Here is a 25,301-nt window from a genome sequence, read left to right as displayed (position 1 = left end):
GGAGAACATTTACACACTTATGGCCGTGAGGGTTTGGGATTGCACACTTGCTAAATTATAAACACATACTCATATTTATTTCTGCATGTTTCAATGAGCCCCGATAAATGCAGTTTGTACTATTTCTAAAACGCTTCTTTATAAAGAACATTGTTTTCTCAATACTTTACCTATACCGCTGTGAAGGAAAGAGCGCACAATCGATCATCGAGGCATCGATATCAACCTATTCAGCGCCTCCACCATGGACAGCGCCTGCTAAGGTCGAACTTAAGAAGGTTTACCTTAAGCAACATCCTAAGGTATAGTTCGGAGAACACACGTAGGAAAGGTATACCTGTAGTTAAGGTGTACCTTTTGAGTCTTCGTAGCGCGCTAAGAGACAACGTTATCGGAGAACGCACCCCTGGGCATTTTGTGAAAATAATCATGAGGGTTTTAAGATTAAAAGGAAGGAACTGAGAGCCATGATACAAAAAGCAAAAATTGATTTTAAATGTAAGGTAGGGGATCAGTTAGCGAATCAAGATGCAAGGAGTGCTTGGAAAGGCTTGAATAAGATGATGGGGCGTGACTCGAGAGATGTAAATAATTATATTATTATAGGGACACATATTTTTAAATGGGTTAATGATTTGAATCTGTTTTATGGGACATATGATGCAGTTGATAATTGGAATAAGATTGAAGAAATCAGTGATAGGATTCCAGTGGGGCCGCCGATTTGGTTGACAGGTGACCAGATCAGAAGGTGCCTTAAGTGTATTAGGCCCTATAAAGCACCGGGTCCAGATGGCCTTAAGGGCAGAGTTTTAAAGATATGTGCAAATGAACTAACTGACCCCTTAACAAAATTATTTCAGTTTTTATTAGACTTACAGATCGTACCAAATACATGGAAGTTATCATTTATACGACCCCTTCCTAAAAAAGTAAGAGCAAAAAATCTAGAGGACTTTCGTCCTGTGGCTTTTTCATCAGTACTCGATAAATGCATGGAAAGAGTAGTTAGTTATCACCTTAAACCATACATATCAGACCAACTAGATGTACTGCAATTTGCATATAAATCGCAAAGAGAGACAGAGGATGCCACGCTGACTATGGCTGATACAATTGCCAGCCATTTACAACAAGCAAAGGCTTATGTTCTTTTTATTGATTTTACCTCTGCCTTTAATACTATGCAGATACATTTACTCTTGGAACGTCTCCTGGTTCTAGGTGTAAATGGAGGAATAGTTCATTGGATAAAGAATTTTTTAACAAATAGATCACAGCGATTTTGTGCTCTGGTGTTTAAATCAGATATATATTTTTTTTTTAAACACGGATGTGTCCTGTCACCTCTGTTGTTTTCTGTTTATACAAGTGGTATAAGAGTGCAGCATGAGAATTATAAATTATACAAATATGCAGATGATATGGCACTTGTGGCACTTTTATGGAAAGACTGTAAATTTTGAGTATGAGGAGCAGGTTTTGAAACTAGAAAAATGGTGTGAAGCAAGTTCTTTATTGATAAATGTAAGTAAAACAAAAGTGTCGATTTTAAATTAGTCTGAGCCTCTAACAGAAATAATGTTATGTGATCAAACTGTTGAAATTGTGAAGACTTTTAAGTATTTGGGAACCATGATTGACTGTAAATTGAATTTCTCTGATAATGTGGATCTTATTTGTAAGAAAGCAAATCAAAGGCTATTCTTGCTAAGGAAATTGAGAGGATTTTCTGTAAGTCAGGTTGTTCTGCAAAGAGTTTATAGTTTAATTGAGAGTGTTTTAGGGATAACTGTGTGGTTCAGACGAGTTAATCTCTGAATAAAGTTATCTGTGAATAAAGTAAAATTAGACAGAATTACAAGAGTAGCAGGTAAAATGATAGGATCTAAGCAAAAGTCAGTCGCTCAGTTATATCAAATTGCTGTTCAGAGAAAAGCTTTGACTTTAACAAGAGACACAACACACCCCTTGAATCATGTTTTTGAATTATTACCATCACGTCGTCGTTACAGAACACCAAAAGCAATTAAAACAATATATAAACAAACTTTTGTACCAAATGCAATAAGTCTTTTGAATAAGAGGTAGGAAATGTGAATATTTTGATCTTTGATATTGTTGATGTTGTGTATTGTTAGATGTATCGGGTGGATGTTGTGTATTGTTATTTGTTTTTGTGATTGTATGGTGAGAACAAAGACCAATTTTCAGCTAAGGCTGAACAATAAAGTACTACTACTACTACTACTACTACTACTATATAACATTGATATAAGTAATCACCCAGATTTAGACCTACCTATATTGTATTTATAAAAAGCTTTCACTGGTAAATTTGCATTATGTATTTCCCCGTTTTGAAATCAGGCACATATGTGACCCTGGATCATCACAAAACCAGTCTTATGTTGCACGGGTATATTTGTGGCAATAGCCAACAAAACATTGTATGGGTCAAAATTATAGATTTTTCTTTTATGCCAAAAGTAATTAGGCTATTAAGTAAAGATCATGTTCCATGAAGATATTTTGTAAATTTCCCACCTTAAATATATAAAACATTTATTTTTGTGAATGGATGCAGCACAATCGCCAATAGAAATGGACAACTTTAAAGGCGATTTTCTCAATATTTCGATTTTTCTGTACCCTCAGATTCCAGATTTTCAATAGTTGTATCTCAGCCAAATATTGTCCTATCCTAACAAACCATACATCAATGGAAAGATTATGTATTCAGCTTTCATATAATGTATAAATCTCAATTTTAAAAATACACATAAGACTTGTTTTGTGGTCCAGGGTCACATATAATGTCAGGAAACACTATTCCTGGCTACATGTCAATATACATGTCAATATCCATGGATCATTGGATCTTTGGTAAGGAACACTATCAAGTCCAACTTTAGTTTAAACTGATAATCGTTTGATTAACTCGCGTTTTCACGGTTTCCCCTATTAAATCCAGTAATGCAGCTGGCTCTGTGCATACCCTCTGTAGTAGCCTAATATTACAGTTGTGATTTTCTATTTCATCATTAAAATCTATTTTTACATTCATCTTGACTGAGGGGGCAGGATAGTCCGGGTTTAGGGGACGACAACCCCTCACAACCCCTTCTCTTCCAGGTCAACAGCTGCCATGGAAGAAATTACTAGAGAACCTTGATGAATTTTAGCTAGCTACCTGAACAATAACATATCTGGTTTAATCGCGCAGACATTTGATGCTAAATCTGTCGATCCCTTCAGTACTTAGGTTATCACGTCCACAGCAACGCAAGAGCTCACGTTTAACAGACCTTTCTTGCGATGTGTTAGGCAAACATTTATGTTTCTGGCCTTACCTCCTCATGACCCGATCATTTAAAGAACTCAACATTTTATATTAATACATGTACTGCAGCCATTTGAAACATCCACCCAAGATTGTCTGTCCTTTATGGGGGTTTGAAATGTGCAGTGCTGGAATTTTTACAGTGCTGACCATGGCTTAGCATACTCATAAAATATTTTATGAGTATGCTATTTTTTCATCTTTAATATTTAATATCACAAGTCCTATAAAAGGTAATATTTGTTGTAAAAATGTAACATTTTCAAATATGTACTTTACAATCTAAGGCATCAAATTTTGGCCCAGTCAGCGAAAAATAACGTTTCACTTTGAACCTGTTATTCCCAGCTGACTAGTTATGCAGCAACTGTCAGTAATATCATTTGTCTGTGACAGTTATTCAAGAGTTTGATTGATTATATGAGGATTTGGGGCTACTACAACTGCAGGGTCCAAAGAAAAACACAATTTTAATGTAGAGCGTAATGCAAGACTCCCGCGTCTACAAGATTTTTCTTCTGCATTGACGTTGCACGTCTGCCTTAATTTCTTTCTTCATCTGTGATGCTGCAACCTCCAGTTGCAAAAGTTAGCACAGCGTTGGTGTGGTCCATATAATGCATATAATATTTATTCATAAATCTGTCCTCGTATTCTATTCATTTTAGTCAGAAAATGTGTGTGCGCTGTTAAGTCGCTTAATTGTTTGTGAGTACGTGTGTGTGTGTGTGTGTGTTGCGTCTGTAAAAAAAAAAAAAAAAAGACAGGAGAGATTTTTAGAGTGTCTATGAACCCACAGAACGCCTAATTAAATTCCTATTCAAATCCAGCAGTATTTCATGACAGCTTGTGATAAAAACCCCATTGTGTGTAATGATATGCTTTGTGAATGTGTGTGAGGAGAGATGGAACAGAAAGCTTTGGGGGGAAGTGGGAGGAGGGAAGCTCAGAGCTTCCTACAGTCGAAAGAGAAAATGGTAATACAAACATGAAAGTAGCCCTTGAACTACTTTTTCACCTCTGTTACAAACCCAGAATTTCTGAATCCGCAAGCGTCTTTTTCTCCAGGTGTCCATGATCCACTCACTGTATATTGATTAGGGAATATGAGCAGGAAGCTCATCTAATTTGTCCTGGAGTTTTATAGAGTATGGTATGCTATAACTGACAGGTTCAATGATTTATAATATAAAAGTCCCTTATCATTAAAACACCCTGTAAATTGACTTTAATAGCCAGTAAATGTAGCATCTCCTTTATACTGTATTAAATATAATTATGGTTCCCTTCATTACTATGTCACTCCGGATTGGGTATGTTTAATATTTGTAAAAATAAAATTAAGCGATAAATGACTAATACAATAATTGTAATGTTTTTTTTATTCGACCATTAGGTATACAATAATTATGTAGTTTTACAATCCTTTTTTCTCTCACGCCTAGCGTTTTTAGACATTTGTTTAACTGCACTAAACTGGCACTAAGCGGAATTGTAAAAATAATGCTTGCTTTCAAACAGGTTTCCTGAACACCAAGGATGATCTACAAACTATAACGAAACCCAGTATTAATAATTAAAGTTTCTAATTCTCTGAGAATATAGGAAAGTCTATGCCATAACTATAACAATAACAGCAAAAAGGAATGATAACAGTAGAATTGCTTTCAGAACGAGCTGATGAACGTTAAAATCATTGACAGTCAATCAAGCTTGAGCATTTAACTCAAAAGTACAAAATGTAATTGAGGATATTGCTCCTGTAAAAGTCAGGAAGAAGAGTGGCAGACAAAAAGCACCTTGGAGAAACTCAACAGCAGTGCAAAATATGAAAAGATTAGATAATGTAGAAAAGCTGAGCGCATGTGGCGAAAGACACAACTTGTAGTCCATTATAACATCTATAAAGATAGCCTTCATGCTTTCAATGTGGAACTAGGCAAAGCTAGACAGACTTTCTTCTCAAATATTATAAACAGAAACATAAATAACACACGCACTCTTTTTGCTACTGTAGAAAGTCTAACAAACCCCCAAGCCAGATTCCCAGTGAAATGCTCTCAACAGAAAATGCAGTGATTTTGCTTCCTTCTTCTCTAAGAAAATCAATAATATCAGAAAGGCGATCAGCATATCCTCGTGTGGCACTGAGGTAAGACAGATCAAACCACATCCTCAGAAAGTTACTATGTCTGATTTCGAAGAAATTAATGGTAAAATTTTGGAAGAAACAGTACACCACCTTAAACCATCAACTTGCGCCCTTGACACACTCCCCACCTCCTTTTTCAAACGTGTGTTAAACTGTTTAGAAGCAGATCTCCTAGAAGTGGTAAACTCCTCACTTCTCTCTGGGACCTTTCCAAAGTCCCTTTAAACTGCAGTTGTCAAGCCCCTCCTGAAAAAGAGCAATCTGGATAGCAACATATCGAGCAATTACAGACCAATCTCAAATCTTCATTTCAAAGGCAAGCTCATTGAGTAAGATCAAAAGTTGTCTTCAATCAGCTGAACAACTTCCTAATCTCAAATGGATACTTTGACAATTTTCAATCGGGTTTCAGACCACATCACAGCACAGAGACAGCGCTCATAAAGATAATAAACGATATTCGGTTAAATAGTGATACAGGCAAAACATCAATTCTGGTACTACTCGACCTCAGTGCTGCATTTGACACTGTCGATCATAACATACATCTTGACAGGCTGGAAAACTGGGTGGGGCTTTCTGGGATAGTCCTAAAATGGTTCAGGTCATACTTAGATGGGAGAGGTTATTATGTGAGTATAGGAGACCATAAGTCTGAGTGGACATCCATGACATGCGGAGTCCCTCAAGGCTCAATTCTTGCGCCACTCCTGTTCAACCTGTATATGCTCCCAATGAGCCAAATAATGAGAAAGAACCAAATTGCTTACCACAGCTATGCAGACGACACACAGATCTACTTAGCCCTATCGCCTACTGACTACAGCCCCATTGACTCCCTGTGCCAATGCATTGATGAAGTCAACATGTGGCAAAGCTTTTTTCAGCTAAGCAAAGACAAAACTGAAGTCATTACGTTTGGAAACAAATATGAAATTCTCCAGGTGAATGCATACCTTGACGCTAGGGGTCAAACAACTAAAAATCAAGTCAGGAATCGCGGTGTGATTCTGGAGTCAGACCTTAGTTCAATAGTCATGTCAAAGCAATAACTAAATCAGTGTACTATCATCTCAAAAATATTGTAAGAATTAGATGCTTTGTTTCCAGACAAGACTTGTTCATGCTTTCATCACCAGCAGGGTGGATTATTGTAATGGACTGCTCACTGGCCTTCCCAAAAAGACCATAAGACAGCTCATACTGAACGCTGCTGTCAGGATTCTGAGCAGAACCAGAACATACAGGTATGAACTCAGCTATGATATGATATATCAGCTAGAAATACCAAGGGTTCACTCTAAGCATGGCGAGTCTGCTTTTAGCTACAATGCCAGCCGCAGCTGGAACCAGCTTCCAGAAGAGATCAGATGTGCTCCTACTGTAGTCACATTCAAATCCAGACTCAAAACACATCTGTTTAGCTGTGCATTTACTGAATGAGTACTGTGCTACTGTACGTCCGACTGATTACGCTGTATTTTATTTTGCATCCTCCTTTTTTATTCTAAACTGAACTCAAATGGCACTGGGAATTGGGTAAGAGAGATAAAACCATGCTGATGGCCTGGGTCTGTGGTGGAGTAGTGAGTTTGACGTGATTAAACTCGAGGTTCTGTGGGGTGCGGACTGGATTGATTCCATTCCTAGAGCTTCCGAACAAATGGGTTTTTGGTGTGCGGACTGATGGGGCAGTGAACCTGAGGTTATCCCGTGAGTCGGTCCTAGAGTTCCTCCTGTCCGAATTTAGGGGAAAATCGGGTCCATTGGAGACGTCCAATAGATTTCTTAGGCGTGCTGAAAGAACACCACAGACACGGTGTAATCACCATGGGAAAATCTCAGAGTAAAACTGGGAGTTGTGAAAAATATTATATTACCGGTGTTTTGCCAGATGAGAAGTTTATCAATGTATCATCTTTTTACTCATTTAATTAATTTTATAACTGTATTATATATCTCTTTTAATTTCTTTTATAACGGTTTTAATTTTCCTTGCTTTTATTTTGTGATTATTTCCATTCCATATTATTCTGTAAAAAAAAAGGTTTATACATTTTTAAATTGTTAGTTTTATGAATTCAATTGATTAGAAATTATTTGATTATTAAAGTATAATTCAACCATTAAAATGTAATCCAGAAAAAAATAAACAGAAAACATGGAATTAAAAATAAAATTAAAATAAAACGGAATTAAAAAAATGGATTTCATAGTGCCCTAAAAAATTAGTTTTTTTTTTTTAACTTTTAATAAATTGTTAATACTGTAAATTAATAAGAAAAAGTTTCATTATTTTAATTAATTAGACATGTTTTTTTTTTTTCATTAAATCATTTAAACAGAAAAATTTAAATGTAAAAAACGGAATTTGGGAAAAATAAAAGTCGTAATGTAGTCAGGTTGATCTTATCATATGAAATAATATTTTTATTTTAATAAAAACAGTTAATTTAGGTCTTACCACATGAAACACACAAATAAATATATATATAAAAAAGTTTTTATTTATTTATTTTATAGTGAACCACCTAACACACTATAACCACACTATAACCATAATCAGCAAGCAACACACTAGCAACACACCTAGGTAACAAGTTCTTGCACAAACACCACTTACATTTTCTTCACACATCTAGTCTGCTGTTTACAGTGTAGCAAACGTCTCTATCTCTCCACTGTACTATGAACTCCCTTAGGGTGTACAGAGAGTGTGACACAATCTGCTTTCCGGAGGTGTTCTGTTTCATTGCTGCTGGTCTGCGTGCATGTGTGTGTGTGTGCGCGCGTGCTAGGTTTGGCGTTATGCGAGTGTGCCGTATAGGTTGTTACTATATTAATGAATACCGCTGTCCAAGCTGAGCGTTTGACTGAGATGTAAAGAGAGATCAGATGGAGAGAGTGTTTTGGATGGACAGGTCACTTAACATGCAGCCTCCTAAAACAAACACCAAGAAACACAACGGGCCTTTACCCCTGCAGCAGTTGTCAGAGAGACAGAGCGAGAGAAACGAGTGAGAGAGATAGAGCGCGTCTCCAGAGGTTTACAGACAGAACTCTGCCTCCAGCTGAAAACAGGAGACTGTCCGAGCAAAAAAGACAGGAAAGAGATGGAGAGAGAGAGAGAGAACGAGTTAAAGCGAGCTTGAGAAGGAAGGGTAACTAGAGTTGCTGGATGACATAGATATAAAATATCTATATGTCTCATAATATTTTTTATGATCTTCAATATCGGGTCAAAAGTATTCACATTCATTACTCAGGTATCGATACAAGGGTTTAAAAAGACTTCTGTAGAAGTTGAAGTATCAACTCAAGCTTTTTACTCAAGTAAAAGTGAAAGTACTGGTTTCAAAAAGTAAAAGTAATGTAAGGAAAAAAATGTCATTAAAGGACTCAACAGGAGAGAATCAACAGAGTCTTGGTGTTAAACATATGGCCTTCTTAAATAGCACACTAGTGTTCTCATTTAAGCCTCTCTTCTTGACAGACACAGATCTAGCTTCAATAGTAGGAGAGATCAATATATCAAAGAAAATACAGAAATGATCAGACAGTGCTACGTCTTAAAGGAGAACTCCGGTCAATTTTATCGATTTTAATCGATTGTCGAGTTCACGCGCATGATCATAGGTACTAAACCAATGCGCGTGAACTCGACAATCGATTACTATGGACTTTGACCGAAAACAGGATGTAAATACAGGTATGAGCGCTGGCTAAATAAATATAATTTTTATTCATATCTTTCACATCTACTGCAGTCAGATTCACCCGCGTTCACTCCGAAGGAATCACTCACATGGCTGGTGCACTTGTAATGACACATCAAGGATGTTAAGAGGCTAAAAGCAGGTTTAAAACTTGCCTCATTGAAGTCAACAGGGTGCAAATTTTAAAAAGAGGATAACACGGTGTAGGCAACACCGATTTTTGTCGTTGTTCTCTGTATTGACAGCACTCCAAATGTACAAAAAAATGAGCTCAATGTTAAAATTGACCGGAGTTCTCCTTGAATAACAATCGATGAAATGTTTAGACCCTTACTGATAAGTAAATCTAGAGTGTGTCCACGATTGTGTGTGGGTCCATGTACATGTTGAGTCAGATCAAAAGTATTTAAAACAGTTATGCTTTTTTTTGCCGTATTGGATTCTGCATTATCTATGTGAATATTAAAATCCCCAGCAATAGCAAAACAGTCAAACTCTGAGGAAATTGTTGATAACAGTTCTGTAAAGTCCTCAGCAAAGGCTGGAGAGTATTTTGGAGGCCTGTAAATAATGATAAGTAAAATGCGTGGAGCACCTTTTAACACAATGCCCAGATATTCGAAAGACGGGTAATTCCCAAATGATACTTGCTTACATTGATAAACATCTTTAAATAGAGCAGCTACACCCCCACCTCTCCTACCCGCTCTGCTGACACTCATAAAAGTAAAGTTAGGAAGGGCTAACATAGGCGCAATCATAAGACTCTACATTAAGTTGCTCAAAGGTAGGCTAAATTTAAGGGTCAGAAAGAAAGACAAAAAGTCTTTCTAGTGGTTTGTGGTGTTAAAAAAAATAAACATTCAAAATATTTAAAATTATAATAAAATATTTTTTTATTATTAATTTTTTTTTTAAATGTAAACGTTTTATTTAAGTTTTGACAAAAATTTTCTACAAATATTTTAATATAGTATATAATATAGTAATAATTGTCTGATAATTTAAAAAAGGTACCATTTTTTTCCAAAAGTAGAAACAGGGTGAGTTTCGTCGTGAAGTTTAATACTTAGCATTAAGAGTTTCCTGAAACCCAAACCTTTAGTATGAGCAATAGTAGTGATGCTTCCCTTAGCAAGCACCACTAATAAGGCATAGGTCCTGTTGTGCCCCCTCCTGTGTGTTTGCGTTCCCCTAGCTAAATGATGTGGCCTGTGTGGCAATACACTGAACCTTGACATGTGCTGTGGAACATTTATTCTCATTAGGGCTGGTCTTTAATGCAGCTGTGCTGTGTTACCACTGTATGACACTCCATCACAGTCTCTCCAGGCGCAATGACATCCCTGTTACACCAGTCACACATGAAACCACCAATTTAAGACCTTTTTTTTGTGCAATGATTGAGTCACACTAACAATTTATTTCTATGAAGTGCACAAATTGGTGTGCTTTCATGAGAAACCTATTACATCAAGAGTTTTAGTAAAAAGACAAAGGAGTGGTTCTCAGAGAGCTAGTGGCTTTGTGACTCTATTCACACAAATATAGGAGAGACCAGGACTAGTTGTCACACACAGGGACATTGTCAGAATTCTGGTTACACAAATTATTATTTTTTTCTTCTTTCTTATCAAATACCTACAAACTAAAAATATATCATAATTTTTGCTTTAGCTGTTATATAAAAAATTGAATAAATTGAAACCTACATACAAGCATACATTTAGGCCTTGTCCACACTAATATGTTTTCTTTTGAAAATACACTTTTTTTCTCTCCTATTTGGCCTTCCGTACATACTGAGATTGTTTTTTTGTCAATAAAGATGGAGATATTTGAAAACGCTGTTTTTGCGTTGTAGTGTGGACTGTGAAAACGGAGGTACTTGAAAACAATGACGCATGTTTAGTCAAGTAAAGCATTTTGTACCCATAGATATCTATGGTTATACCAGCATTATTGTTTCTGCAATATACTCTCATAGTGTTGCTAAATATAAATGTTCCTTTGTACAGTCTTCATATTGCATTCCTGCAAGGACGACTGAAAATGTTCTAGCAATTGCTGTTCTGCGGCAAAACATGATGACGATTGTTTTTTAGACCATGTGACCTCGATTCAACACTGAGTGGTGGGATATTTTGCTAATAAAAGGATCGTGCCAGAAGAATAGCGTGAGAACTTTATTATGCTCTCTTGGTATCATCTTGTGAACTTTTAGTGTGTTTAGGCATGCGCAGTAAGGTGATTTAAGCAATTTCAATGTGGACGAGCAATTTTTGGAAAACACTTGAAAACGCTAGTGTGGACAGGGAGCGTTTTGAAATGAAAACGCTATTTTCAAACGTATCCGGATTAATGTAGATGTAGCCTTAGACAAGTTATTGTTGAAAGTCTGAATTGTTCTCAGGACATAGATATTTTTCATATCAGGTCAGGTCAAATGACACTTTTTATTGGCAGGTTGTCATCACATGTATTGTAAATGCTACAAATGAATGCAATCGTGTATTTAATGAGTGTTTATATTTATTGTAAATCATTAAATATCGGAATTTTGAGTAAATATGTATTGGTCAAGCCTTCCAATTTATATTTTTTACGTTACCTTTTATATTTCAGTTCAATTTTATCATTATCGTTAAAGTTGCGATTGTCTCATCTTCCATATATTCTGAAATGTATCCAAGTGAAATGTTTTCTCGGACAAGAAAAATGCCGAACTTGATTTTGTCCATTGGGAATTGATTGGATGTTAGATGGTTGTGGTCTGCTGTTGGTCGATCTCATGTGTGTGACAGAGGTTGTCCCGCCCTCGCGCCAGTAAACACGTCATCAGAGAAGGGTCACTGCGAGATGAAGGGGTTTTGATTAAGACTATGAGGGCACATGAGTCTTAAAACAATAATGATATGCACAGATAAATCATTTATGATAAATACTGCAAGCAGCCTTTAATCAGCTGTTTATAGGCTGCTTGCAGAATTTATTATAAAAGATTATATAATCAGCTGTTTAATGGCAGGTTCCACTGTGACAACTTGTTGTCAAAAGATACAAAAGGTCAATGTGTTTTAAATTTTTCAATCGAGATTTTCCTTGGCAACAACAGTTGAAATGTTTTTGTAGACTTTAAAGTTTAAGGTTTTCTCAGTAAGGGAGATGGTCAGAGCCAAGCAGAGTTCACATGCCTGTGGGGCCAGGGCCTGGGTGAGTGTACCCAGGTGGAAGATGAACAAACAGCCTGTCAAGGTCAATCACATCCACCCATGTGAAGACCTCTAGCTCTGACAGTCTCTGCCCCAGCAGGAGACTCTCACTAGCCCAGACCCAGGAAGGGAAGGTGCTTGGGGAGAAACAAGCGCTCTTGACAGTCCAAACATGTTAGAACAACAGATATACTTGTATTTCCGTCTGAATACCACAAATTAGTTGGTGTGTGTGTGTTTCATGAGATGTAGAAAGTGTTGGTGTAGATTTAAGGGTGGACAGTATGTCCTTTCCAATGCCAAGAAACCTTAATTAGTCTCTAACAATTATGGTAATGATAAAAAATATATATTTAAAAAAATGAAAATATGAAAATGAATATGATAAAAATACATATTCATCTATATTTACATATCCACCATCCAGACAAGGCTAATAAGGATAAAAAGTGGATATGAACATATTTGGTCATTTCTACCACAATAATAATGTTCTTCAAGATTGAACAGATTTTGAGAATGACTCCATGTTACACATGCAACTTAAAGGGATAGTTCACACAAACATTGAAATTGTCATCATTTACTCTCCCTCAGAACCTGTTGTTCCAAACCTGTATGATTTTCTTTCTTCTGCTGAACTCAAAGGATATTTTGATTTTGAAGAATATGGGTAACCAAACAGTTGATGGTTCCCATTGACTTCCATAGAATGGAAAAAAAATCCTTTTTAGCCCACTATAGTTTGGAATGTAAATCTAAACAAACTAGGCGTCACAATGTGAAAAAGTAACAATGTGCAGTTGTTTAACTACTACTTTTCTACCAGTCTGACACTAAAAATTTATTTTTGTATTTGTAAAAATGTATTATGACACTAAAAATGTATAAAAATGTATTTATCTATATATATATATATATATATATATATATAGATATATATATATATAGATTATTATTTATAGATTCATCTATATATTTGTTTATATTTTTATAGCTCACTGCTAAAAATACACCTTAAACCAGTTTGGACCATATTAAGAAGGTCTTAACTGGTTTTAGATCGGCAACATTAATTTGTTACTTGCACAAACTGGTTAAAATGTCTATTGTTGCAGGTTGACCTGTGTGACCAGTGGAAAACCAGCTTGAAAGTGCCTTATACTCTTATCCAGGACGTGGTTTTAACAGGTAAATTCAGATGATTTGCTTTATATTACATAAATTACATGGTTTATATACTTTATAACATTATATTATTTCTTAGGAAAGCTTATTATTTGTCTGAGTGTCAAGCAAAGCCATTATGAGATCAAAAGACAGGAAGAACAAGTCCTTTCAAACATACCTATGCTTAATACTGCATGAATCGAGCTTTGTCATTTGATGTACAAATCATTGTAAAAAAGAAAGATACTGTATGACACTTTAATGTGTAGTTTCATAATGGTATTGCTCAGTATATTAAATACCTATATGAAGGTTTTAACTTATCAAACATATCCACCATCCAAACAAGGCTAATAATGCTTATCGGCGTAATTGAGTCTTCAGATGTCATTTTTCAAATGAAGGTCATATCTGGTTAGAGGAGTGGCTTAGCAGTTCCCACTGTAACTTTAGCTCTCTCTATCTTTCTCTCTCTCTTCTCCCCCACTCTCTCTATCTAGAGGGAAATGTAATTACTTTTGGGATCAAGTAAAATAGCAAAAAATGTGGCTGCACTGCGGGCTATCTGTGAGATTAGTCATTTTACAGGAGATGTGTTCTGTAATTAGTTTGCGTCTCTGCGCTACAATATTGAATATCCTACTTTGAACGATTATATTTGATAGCAATAAGGATCCATAACATGCATAAATATAATTCTGTCATTCATAGGCAGTACATTATGAGAAGAGTTTTCAGGAGAATACTTCAGGAGAAAATAAATAAAATAAATAAAAATCAGTGATTCAGTGAATACATCATTGGGTACATAATAATCATGCATATCATGGAATTTGATTTAATAAATGTTTTTTAAAAGATTGACAGCCGTGTCCATGATCATCTGTGTAGAACATTTCATAATATTGTATGCCTGTGGAGGCTTTCTTCTTTTACTCTGTAATGCTCTCTTTTGTCAGGTGGCATGTATAATATTAATAATAATGATAATATTGATAAGAATATTGATAACAACAGTTACTATTAAATCGTATTATTATTATTACATTTTTACAGACTAAAAAACAACAAAATAATGATGATGATGATAATAAAAATTATTATTTGTATTATTGTTGTTGTTGTTGCTCTCTTTTGTCAGGTGTTAAAAATAATAATTATTGTTATTATTAATTATTATTATTATTATTATTACTTATATTGCTCTATTTTTTGTTAGGTAATAATAATAATAATAATACATTTGTTATTATTATATTTGTAAAGACTAAAAACTAACAACTAATAAATAGTATCATAATTTTTATTGATATTCTTATCAATATTGATATTATTATTATTATTATTATTGCTCTCTTTTGTCAGGTGGTAATAATAATAATAATTATTATTATTATATTGGTAAAGACTAAAAAACATTTCAAAATATTGCATGCCTATGCAGGCTTTCTTCCTCTGCTCGATAATGTTCTCCTTTGTCTGGTGACCTGTTATGATGACATGAAAAGAGATGGTCACAATAACAGACTATGAGCGTGCGACTGAGTACATTTTACTCAGATATGGCACAATAGGCGCAATTATGAGACAAAAGTGTGACACGTGGCTTTTATGTAATTAGAATCTATTATCAAATGCACATGAATGGCCTTGGTTTCCTCACCCTCTTTACTGCTGTTCAACAATAGGTTCATCACAATTCTTTAGAAAAGAAAAAACACATAATATGCTGCTTATCAGATCTCACCTTATGCTGAGCTTCTTGGTCTGGTAACTGTGTCCGTAATTATCTTGCTTTCAGATACTGCAGAGTATTTTGCCAAACCCAGAGAGAGACTCATATGGCTTGCAGATACATACAGTATGAGGAACAGTGTTGCTATTATGTTAGGGCCTCCATGAATGCTGTTCCGTTACGCCTCAGTCAGTTTCTTACCTCCGAACACATTATACGTATGGTCATTCACCAGAACATTTGTCTTGAAAATGCTTTGTTCAATTACCAATCAATTTTCTGAATGTTTCCCAGGGCTGAACATTTCATAACAGATTCCAGTCGAACCTGCGCCCAGAGGACATCTCGAGACCCGGTCCTCTCTCTACGGTATGCGTGTTTTTCTTTGAACAATAAACAACACAATTTTCAAACCAATTTTCCCCCCCGAAACAATTCGTGTCTAATGGAGCAGGACAGGAAACAGTTCCTTCACTTCTCTTGAAATATTGAAAAAAGAAAAGAAAAAATCAAAGAAAGTTGTCTCCATGCTGGAAAATACAATGCGAGCTTGATAGAAAACAATAGAACAATCTCTTGACTGGAGACGCGACTCGGGCTCTGATTGTTTCTTCGCCGTGCCTGCTATTGTTTCCAGGAATGCCCCCGCACGCGCTGTGACACAAACAAATTCAAATTCGCATGCTTAGTTTGCACGATTTGCCGTTTTGACAGCCGATCATCGTGCAGTTTATTTGTACACAGCCTCACACGGAGAATAGAACTAGCGTTTGCCTTTACCAGCGATACCCGAGAAAAAAGCCTTTGTGTTCCTCACACAGGTGTAGCGACAGCAATAAAAGGGATTGAACAAAATGTCCTGTGATTGAAAAACACTTCAAATCAAATTGCATTTTATTTACATCTGCTCTGATTTTGTGTAGTTTCTTTCTGCTTGTTCTCTTCCCCTTTACAAGATCCAAGTGATCTTCGCTGCAGGGGCTTCTATGTTTCCCTATAGCGCTTTGCTATCTCTTTAATGATGAGCCTGCAACAGAAGCCGCAGTTTGCAGCCACGGGCAGGACAGTTACGGTAGTTCATCGTAATGTATTGGGACCTGGGATGCAAGAGATAACTTTGGGTCACGGAGACGATGCTTCCAGCTCCCATCGTTCCTGTTTGCATCCCCCTGTTACCTTGTGAGCACCAGGGCTTTGAGTTATGCACCTCCCAAAACCACAAACCCCATCATGGAGGTGAGTTGCCCCATCTATCCTCTTATTTCCCCCGCCCTACAAGGTTACTCTAATAGATTCCCTCCCTGACAATACGTACACATGATTATACCGATTCTCTTAACTCTAGGCTCATTTGCATTGCAATGATAGACACTGTATTAACAATGACATCACATATGTGAACGAAAATTGTAAAGTCCCCTTGTAGTCAATCATTTTATCCTTTAAAACTCATCTTTGATCACCAAAATTACATATTTAAATGTTTTTTTCCTTGAAAAAAAGGATTCATGCCTTATAATTGCTTGAATGTAACTCTACACCCCTTGCCTCATTTAGCATACGCGGTTCTATGAATATGAAATTTAGCCCCGCCTCCACTCACTCACACCAGCTCAGAGATCCACTCGTTGATGATCACACGTTGACGTGATTGGTTACAAGGTAGTTTGTGACATCAGAAACACCAGCGATTTCAAACCGCGTTTTTGAGACTGTCTTAAAATACTCAGCAATGTTGCTGACTTACGCATATTAAAAACACCACATAGACATTAAAAGCTTGATTTTCACCACAGGGGGACAATAAGAGTGAAAGGGCTTTTCTGGGGTTAGTATGTAAATGTAATTTTTTTAAACAATTTTTAAACTGGGGGTCTGGAAGTGGGTGCAAAAGTTGAGAGAAAAATATTTTGGTAACACTTTAGTTTAGGGTCCAATTCTCACTATTAACTATAGTTGCTTATTAGCATGCATATTAGTTAGATATTTGCTGTTTATTAGTACTTATAAAGCACACATTAATGCCTTATTCTGCGTGACCATATTCTACATCCCTTAATCCTACACAATACCTAAACTTAAACCTAAACTAACTTACTAACCATTAATAAGCAGTATTTAGGAGTTTATTGAGGGAAAAGTCGTAGTTTATAGATTGTTAATAGTGAGAATTGGACCCTAATCTAAAGGGTGGCCTTTATTTATTTATTTGCTTACTTACTTACTTTTGCCAAATTTGATATTGTTGTTTATATTATCAAATTTAGCTTAATTTGTATATTATATTAATATTATAATATCATATAATTTAAATACATTGATATTCATTTATGAATATATATATATATATATATATATATATATATATATATATATATATATATATATATATATATATATATATATATATATATATATATATATATATATACATCATTTGTGTTTATTTGCTAATGCCTCTTACCTTTATGTTTTAGAAATTGTACCTCACAATAGAAATATCATATTTGAGGATTCTTGGCCTTTTTTTGTGATTTGAATTTCTAAAACAAATGGAAAAAATCCATTACACTTGCATTGAAGAAGAAACCCAAGCCATATCTTCTGAATATTTTAGAGACTTGATGGTGGTATCTTTTGACTTGGACCAGCAAGTAACCACCCAAAACACCCTAGTAACCACTTATCATTGTCTTAGCAACCACCTAGATAAGATCACCCAAGCAAACGCAGAGCAACAAGGTTTTGGCGTTGTTCTAAAGTCTATTGATATGAAAATTGTTCTATTGCTTAATACTTTTATTCAAGCAGTTTGTCCCATTGTGTCTCTGTGAAATGTGTTTGTGGGAGAGCACTTTAGCCCATGCTTTCATGCAGTGCTCTATAGTAAAGGTAATTGCTTTGATACTGTTCCATGTGTGGGATTTCTTGTACGTTTGAACGACACCGTGCGCATATCTCTGTGTCAATAGCTTGGTGCCTGAAAGTCTATTCATGTTGAAAATGAAGCCAGTGGAGAGGAAAGGAAAGAAAGAGAGAGAGAATTTCTGTCACAAATCTCATCTGTCTGACAGCTGTCATCACTCACTTTTTGCTAGAAAAAAAGACTGGTTTAATTCTGCGGATAGATGGAGAAAATGGTATTGAATAACCCCCTTGGTCAAATATTTTTTTTTCAGGATTTCAGGCAGTGTGATAAATTAGGTGCCCCCTGGATCAATACCTGCTTCTTTCTTCATAGCTCAAGATGGGATTTGTCAAAATAGGAACTAAAGGAAAGTCTATTGAGTTCAGTGTCTAAGGTGCGACCGTAATTTCTAGAAAAGTTGAAGGCGATTGGAAGATATGCCTGTATTTAAGTGTTGTACATGCACATGAGTTTGTGTGGCTATGTGGTGTTAAGTGAAGTGTGTCATTTTTTTTTTTGGGCTGTTAATTCCTGTCCTGTAATGCAGCGGAATATGTGTATGTAATAATAATTTTTTTTAAATAAAAAAAATATATATATTTAGCTTCTATTAAGTATTGAAACTCAAACTATGAATGTCAATGGAATAAAATAATGATGATTAATGTCATGATTTTCAACAATCTTTTGAAAGCAGAATGGATTTTATTTTATTTTATTTATTTATTTAATCATTTTCCTTTCATTTATTTTATTTATTTATTTTTCCATTGGGGGTGCCCAGACCCTAGTTGAAAACCCCTGTTCTAGAAGCATGACTAATCATTTCTCTGCTGAGGTCAGTGAGTGTGCCTGTGTTGGCAGTGATTTTGAAGATGTCATAGAAAATCTATGCACAGATAATGCACATAAATGGTTGGGAAATTCATAGCTTCTGTCTCCAAATTTTATGCTGTCTGCTTTCCTTACTTTACCCTTTCAAAACATGTTCTTATCGCTTCTCTCCCTGTTTTTTCTTCTCAGGTCATGGTTCATGTTTACAAAAAAGGAAGCCCATCTACACTGTTCCTAGTATTTCATGAATTTACATTAGGTGTCTTTTTTCCCCACAATTCCGTGCATGTTAATGGCAGATTCTTAATTAAAATGTCAAGGTAGCGTGATGTCCCTTTACATTTCTTTGCCTCCCTCCACCATCTTGCTCGCTTTGAACCTCCCCAGAGGCCTATTAAGCGCTGGCCGGAGTGATTGAAGTTCAAAGGGGTGAGGCTGAAGATTGTGCCTCTCCTTCCATGCGTCCCAACATCCTCCCTGCCTGACCTTTAGCAGACAGCCGTCCCGGCTAATGCGCTTGCATATCTAATGAGAGGGTCAGAGATGCCCTGACAGTCTATGCGCGCGATAAGACGCAGCCTCCCACTGCCGGGCTGTCTTTAAATGTTAGATCCTCTCTGAGTCTATCCCTCTCTCGTTCTCTCCCTATCACTCCCTCTGTTCTTTTGTCTCTCTGTTCGAGAAAAAGGTTAGTAGGAAGGACAGGGCACTGCCTGCTTTTCATAAATGGGTAGTTTCTGTCAGCGAGTAGAAGGCAAATTCTAATGAGGCTTTCTCTTACACATGTAATATAGTTTTGGCCTCATAAATCACGAGCTGTTGGAGGCATCAATAATGTTTATGTGGCCATTAACAGTTGGGTTTGCACTGATTGTTTGATGTCCTTGTCAGGCTGCTGAGATGGTCAAGGTGGATTGCTCTTTCAAAAGAGGGCAGTAATCTCTTTACAGAGGGGCTAGTTGTGCTGCTGTGACATGTTTGGTGTTTGGCAGTGTTCACCAAGTCCAGTTGTGATTACTGGACACAAGTCACGTTTATTTCGAGAAATAGTTTTTCAAAGTACTTCTTAGTAAACTCTGTAGTCATATTCACATGTGAATACATCATTATATTCTCAGCTCTTTTCCATGCAATGAATGGGGATTGGAGATTTCAATCTCAGAAAGGGTGCAAAAGGTCCATAAAAAATAAAGTGGTAAATATGGCTCATGCATTAAATTACAAGTAGTCTAAAGCCAGTGCAATAGTTTTGGATTGAAACAGACCAAAAATGTTAAATCATTACTGAATACTTAGAGGCTGTATTATGCCCTTTTACAAAGTCTTGATTTTGGGGTCTACTAGAATAGGTTTTTGTGCTTGAATGTTCAAAAAAACAGCTTATTTTTCATTTATTTTACATTGATGCAGCACCTCCCTTCCCAGTCTGTCACTAACGTTCTGTTTAGTTCCTATCTCTATGAAGCCCCTCCCTCTGAAAAGCACAATGTACTCTGATTGGTCAGGTGGACCAGTGTGTTGTGATTGGTCAACTGCTCTGTACGTGATTCGTAAATGTCCTTACCATAACCGCAAGTTTCAATATACAGTAGGCCTACTGTTACTGAACCAGGTCTCGCCCCTTTTTTGCATAGGCCTTGAGTGGGAATTATTTAAATGAGGAATATTGTGAAGTGTATATTCTTAGAGGAAAACTCAAGACTACAATCGAGGTGTTTCAGTGAGTTCAGAAACAGTGTTTATTGCTATAGAGAATAACCCCCTTTGGAGTTGACTTTGTAGTTTGTAACTTATCTTTTTACATTTTGTACTATAGTATGACCATAGAAGACTTGTACAAGTTGAGTGCACTACTTTATTTCTGTATATTAAATATATATTCACTTTGACATCAAAATCCTCTCTTTTATCACCACCACCACCCTGTGATAGAGTTTACGCTTGACTTTTATTGTGTAATTTTCTGACGCTCACCTGTTTTGGATTGTCCATTTTTTATGCTTACTATACATCAAGTCAGTGAAATTGACTAGTCAGTTAATATTAGCATATTTCTGAGTACACATGCCCGCAGACTTGTGAGGTAATCTATGAATAATTCATCTCTGTTTTTTTTTAAGATCAGCATCAATGAGTCACATCTGTGTATCTCAGCCTTGAAGTGTGTGACAAACTTTAAGATTAGAAAATTTTTCCTGGAAGCTAATGCATTTCATGTTGTCGACGCTACAAGTCACATTTGTCTCTTCCTTTATCAAGCCTCCCCTGATAAATCTCTCCCTGCTGCTCTTTGGCCCCTCTGGCGTACCTGCAGGCCTTCGCTGAGACCGCCTGCCCGGGACCTGCAACTTTTCTTCTGACCCCCTCTCAGACAATTATCCCAGAGACTGCCATCGAGCTTCACCGTCGGCCCTGTTTAATGAAGTGTGCAGCGGTGGCTAGGCCCGTAATCACTGCAGTATGCAAACGTTCACCTTCTACGGCTCATCACCGGAGATTACATTCACAAATCAATGAGGGGTGCCTCGCCCTAAAAACGCTACAATTCATTTGCGTGCCGCGGGTTATAGCTTATCTTCAGCCCTTTGTGTTGACAAGCATCGCCTGCGCAATGTTTTGGGGGATGGGAGATGGTTTTCGTTAGCTGTTTTAGAGGCGGCCGTGACCCCAGACGAGGTTAGCGTAAACCAGCCGTCGGCTGTAAATGCATTTGTCCTTTTAAAATCAAATTATTCTCCATACTCAAGCTGCTAAAATTTCAATCAAGAACCAAATGCCATCTCCATTTCATACCTTAGATATTAAAATCCGAGACTCTGTAATCTTAGACCTGCAAGGAACATAACCTGAGCTATAAGAGCGTACACACACACACACACACACACACACCCAAGTGTACAGACAGAGCTGTGTTCAGCACTATCCCCTGCTTCACTGGTCCTATCTTATTAAAGGCTGTCGGTGCAGCTACTGAGGAGCTATCATAAGCTTTTCATTATTGACTGAGAAAATATGATAATTTGGAAATCAAATGCTGCCTTCCAAAGGCTCCACTGTCACTTTCAATTTTAGATTCTCTCCTCCACTTATATGAGCAATGTGATAGTGGCAACTTCATACGCTTCTCAAGTTTCCTTCTCCATTTTGTACATTTATTTATTTATTTTTGTGCGTGTGTTTTTTTTAATTACAGTGTTATAATTGAGGTCTCTCACCTATTGCACCTTGGTAAAAAAACTAAAACAAATTTAATTAAAAGCTGTATCTCCTTTCATAGCTGAAATTGAATTATGTTTGAAGTGGGAGAGATTGCAAACTGACAACATGTTTTCTTTATTAACTCCCCTCCTCTCCGTTTCATTTCTTTCCTGGGAACACCTGACAAAATTTCCATGCAATTTAGTTTTTTATCGTTCTTTTTTACACTTCGCTAATTTAACATTAATAATCTTATGAGTCAAGAGAAAGTCATTTTCCATTTCATACAGTAGGTGGAAATGCGGTCCTGAATGCTATTAAAACGAATCCGATAGGCCTGAAATGTTTTAATTAATAAACGATAACAGTATTTTCAACTGCGGCAGGGATTCTTTTGCTGTGTCCCAATGAAAGTGTTCTCTTTTTGAGAAGGGAAAATAAATACTTTTGGGTGTATAGCAGAGTAGTCAAGCTTTTGGACATGCTTCCACATTATAAAATTGCGCTTTTTCACATAGTTTAGTGCAAGATGTCACTGTAAACCGGCCTATCAATCATCCAGTCACAGTTAACATATAAGCACTCCTCATATAAAACCCTTATATAAGCACTCTACATTTTATTTAATTAAATATACACTACTCAAACTATTCTAAAAAAAACCTCTTTCAACCATATTGGAGAGAAACAAGTAGAACATTCAGCTTATGTTTTTTGCAAACGTGTTTAGCTATTGTGCAATTTGTATCTTTATAAAAGATATCAGGTTAGATATTGACTTAATAAATCAAGCCCCTCACTCACATTTAGAAGTTTTTTATTTGTGTTTGTAGTTTTAAAACGAATCCTCCAAAGCACAATGTGTTTTGGGCAATATTAGCCATTACAGTGTGCATGGATCCACATTTCCTGAAAAAATAGACCATCCGGCATTACCTTTTCAACCTACTGTGCTTTGGGACACACTTATTCTAATCTTACATACTATTTAGGATGGATAGTATGCACATTGGGATGCAGGGTCTTTCTATGCATCCGTCCGTCACCCCTTCCAAAGCATCGTATATTACGTCTATAGTACCACTATTCACACTCATCCCTTGGATTCCCAGAAATCCCAACATAATCCTTGCTGTGGCATATTCCGGGCCAGCCGGAAACATATCAGGCCCTGCTGAGTAATTCTTTCACCCCCGCCATCCTCTTGGTGCTGGATTGTGCTGACTCTAGGAAGTGTGATAGCCTGTAAGCTTCCCTCTGTCGGGATAAGGAGCCAGGCCTTTTTCCCTGGGCATCGCTGAGGTAAGAGGGGAAGAGCTTCTCCGGCTGGCCAGCGGAGCCCAGGATAAGCTTGATCCGTGCTAATCCTTCACACACGCCGCTCCTCGCAGATAATGGCGGCACTCTCTCTAGTCCTTATCAATCCGGCGCTGCTGCGGCATTACCTGGTGTGCGCTTTGCCTGATGGGAGATTTCTTGCTTAAATCCCATGCGGTGGTTGCTATGGTGTGCGGGGGAGACGAGAAATGAAAACAGGCTAATTCGTGAGATTATTTTTATTAGGGACGATAATCAGGCGACCCAAAACTAAAGGTCTGGAAGGATTAGACAAGAAATGGGAATTAATTTTCGGAACATAAAAGGGGTTATGCCTTTTTTGGGCCCTGCTTTTCACACTAATGGCATATGCTTTTGGCGTAATGAACCTGGTGATTTATCCTGGTTCGGCTAATATTCAAACCTAGACCTGCTATTAACATTCAAGCATTCGGGATGCACTTAAAGCGATGCTCTTCTAATGAGAAGCTTTTGGATTTGTGTGATCAGTAAACCTCCTTTGTACCTATTCCCTGATAACCCGACATAAATATTCATGAGCGCATAACTCTGTCTCTTTTCTTATAGGCCCCTTCGCTGATTGGCTGAATAACCTCACTACAAGGAAAGTGTAAGTGAGAAATCTGTCAGGTTAATGCTGTTTGGTGTCTCTTGTAATTTCAGGCATATAACAATGACTTAATCAGCATTTATGGAGTGAAACCACATCTGTGCTGGATGGGACCTGTAGGTTGTTATGGAAAACAGATGCATTTATGGCCACAGGGAGTCTCTCTCTCTCTCTCTCTCTCTCTCTCTCTCTCTCTCTCTCTCTCTCTCTCTCTCTCTCGCAGCAAGATCTTAAGCAGAGAAAAGTGAAACGTGTAGAATTGGTGGAGGCGAACAGAGGTGAGCTAATGGATCAAAATTACCCCCGTCTGAAAGTTTTGACGAACGCTGACGAAATTGCTTTTCTTCCCTTCTCTCCCCAACCGCCCCCCCCCCCCCTTCTCAATATGAGACGCAGACAGAGAAATCCATCTGTAACACAGGCATTGTCATCGCCTTGCAATTTACACCCATTCCTCTCAACAGTAGTTCTTGTGCTTGATGGCGTGATAAATTAATCTTTTTCTGTGCCACTGCGTCGATTCTTTTAAAAGAATTCATTAAGGGGCGTTAGAGACTTTTTTTTTTTTTTGCTCCCGGAGTAAACATTTTTTCTTTCTTTCTCTCTCTCAGTCACCATGACAAATCATATTCTCTGGAGATGAAGAGAAAAGGCCATGGAAATAGGAAAAATGAGAGAAGGATGGAGGAATGGAGAGGCAAAAAGCCATTTTGGAAAGCTGTCGGGCTAGCCGGATCAGTCTGAGCGCTGTGTTTGACAGAGTGCTCTGTGGAAACCATCACACACACTGCCGATGATAGTTGTGGTTGTTGTTGAAGAATTAAGTATGACCTTCACTCTAATTGTGTTAGACATTGGAAGGAAAGCGTCTAATCATCAATCACTCAGCAGTCAGCAGCGTGGAAAGATCACCCAACTCAAACACAGCAGGCACAAACAACAGCATGCGGGGCTGTGACTATACCGGCCCACCTTTACCATTACCGCCAGGATTGTCCTCCGCTTATAATCTCCAAGCTAGTGCTGCTGTTTTAATGGCCTCTACTGTATGTGGCAGGAAGGTTTCTCAGCTGGTGGGTTGTAAC

The 25,301-nt window shown here is 37.1% G+C and overlaps 1 long non-coding RNA gene across 2 annotated transcripts in view; it reads left to right on the top strand.

Moving 5' to 3' along the window:
* The window catches only part of LOC307144707, a 65,245-nt gene extending 39,961 nt beyond the window's left edge, over window positions 1-25,284 (top strand). For both annotated transcript variants that reach the window (XR_013818817.1, XR_013818818.1), the window contains exons 2-5: window positions 13,542-13,614; window positions 15,623-15,697; window positions 24,174-24,216; window positions 24,828-25,284. This is a non-coding gene — a long non-coding RNA (uncharacterized lncRNA). The remainder of the gene's footprint in view (window positions 1-13,541; window positions 13,615-15,622; window positions 15,698-24,173; window positions 24,217-24,827) is intronic.
* Window positions 25,285-25,301: the final 17 nt, after the last annotated feature.

Source organism: Squalius cephalus, assembly GCF_949319135.1.
Source record: "Squalius cephalus genome assembly, chromosome: 17".
Classification (NCBI taxonomy): Eukaryota; Metazoa; Chordata; class Actinopteri; order Cypriniformes; family Leuciscidae; genus Squalius; species Squalius cephalus.
This window is presented reverse-complemented; position numbering and strand designations above follow the sequence as displayed.